This window comes from Durio zibethinus, chromosome 17, assembly GCF_047325235.1.
Source record: "Durio zibethinus cultivar Kanyao isolate XHJ-2024 chromosome 17, ASM4732523v1, whole genome shotgun sequence".
Classification (NCBI taxonomy): domain Eukaryota; kingdom Viridiplantae; phylum Streptophyta; class Magnoliopsida; order Malvales; family Malvaceae; genus Durio; species Durio zibethinus.
This window is the reverse complement of record NC_143178.1, coordinates 13771444-13773238: the sequence shown is the minus strand read 5'-3', so window position 1 is coordinate 13773238 and position 1795 is coordinate 13771444. Positions and strand designations below refer to the sequence as shown.

The 1795-nt window shown below is 28.5% G+C and overlaps 1 non-coding gene across 1 annotated transcript; it reads left to right on the top strand.

Moving 5' to 3' along the window:
- The first annotated feature begins 588 nt into the window (after positions 1–588).
- Positions 589–692, top strand: LOC149514042 (small nucleolar RNA R71). The gene has a single exon (XR_016329480.1). It is a non-coding gene; the product is annotated as a small nucleolar RNA R71 (small nucleolar RNA).
- Positions 693–1795: the final 1103 nt, after the last annotated feature.

The window sequence follows — 1795 nt, the reverse complement described above, 5'->3', positions numbered from 1 at the left end:
CTTCTAAAGATGATTTTGTTTCTTAGGGTGGTAGAAGTGAATGGTATTGTTGCGGTAGTAGTGGTCGAAAATCAGGTGGGTTAACAAGTCTACTATAAGAATTAAAAAATTGCCCCTAGTTATTACCCCATGAAAAGTTAAGATGTTACTTCCACCTTGGATTGTAGGTATTAGAGTTTAGGTTGAATTGTCACCTAGGTTGAGCAATATAATTGAAAGGTTCTACTCTAATGGGACAGCTATCTAAAGTATGGTTACCCCCATAATTATCATAAGAAACAAAAGGATTTTTAATGGCATTAATAGGGTTAGGAGAAGGATTAAATCCTAAGTTCTCAATCCTTTTGGCAAAGATTGAAACTTGTGAAGTTAAAGCAGTTAAAGCATTTAGTTCATAGACCCCAGTAGGTTTCTTAGGCATAAACCTCTCATTGGCCACTCATAATTATTTATGATCATTTCTTCAATCAAATCATATGCCTCATCAATAAACTTACTCATTAAGGCTCTATAATAATAGCATCTATGGTAGTCCTAGCTTGCCCCACTAATCCATTGTAAAAAATTTGAACTTGCAACCATTTAGGCAAGCCATGGTGTGGACATTTTTTTAAAAGCTCTTTGTACCTCTTTCATGCATCAAACAGAGATTTAGCCTTAAATTGCTTAAAAGATTTAATGTCATTGTGCATCTCAAGAAAATTAATGAGATGAATATTGGGTCCATCAGTAAGTAACCCACAAAACTTAATAGAGTTTTGAATCATGTTCATTATTGATGGATTCAATTCAAAATTGTTGGCCTAAATGATAAACCTACTAATTCTTGGTTGAAAACCATCTAGCTAAGGGACAAAACAGTCCCTGAGTGTTTTTTGATTTTCTTGTAATTGATTAGTCATAGGTGAAAAAGCATTGTTTACTTTTTACCCTTTCTATCTTTTTAAATGTTTTCTCAATTTCCTTATCTAAGGGTATTAAACTAGAACTCTCAATCCTTGGCATACAAAACAAAAAAAAAACAAATAGATTAAAAATAAGAAAAATAAAATCTAAGCTACTAGCAGAGTGATTAGTATTGATATTGCAACTACTTCTTTAACAATTCTCAGTTACAACACCAAAAACTTGATAGGCGATCTGCAAGCGTATAAAATCATATAAGTAATTTAATGATAAGAATAAAAGTATCGTTCCTTTAGAGATTGTGTATATGAGATCATAAATACCAAAATTGTATTCCTTAAACTTAGATAAATTAAATTATAGCCAATGTAAACTAATCAAATTAAAACCTAAAACATGCAATACTATTATAAACCAAATAAAATTAAACTAAACAACAATCAAATAACTAAAACTAACCAAAATCAAAACTATAATAAGCATATAATACTAAACCTAAAATCAAATAAACCTAATAAGCTAAAACTGAAAGCAATTTAATTTAAATTAACATGCAATCTTTAAAAGCAAAACCAATGAAATCCTAAATAGCATTAACTAAATAAAATAAAGCAAGAAGAAATCAATTAACATGCAATAAAGCAAAGCTAAATTAAAAAGATTCAATATGCAACAATTTAATGAAAAGTTATGCAAATAAACATGTAAAATATGCAAACTAACAAAACTTAAACCTAAATACTTTCTAAAACATACAACAAACTTAAATTAATCAATTAATATGCAATTGAATCAAAATAAATCAAATTTTATTTAAATCAAACTAATTTAACAAAATCGAAACTAAAAAACCCTAAAAATCATGCAAACATGCAAACCTTAATTAAGC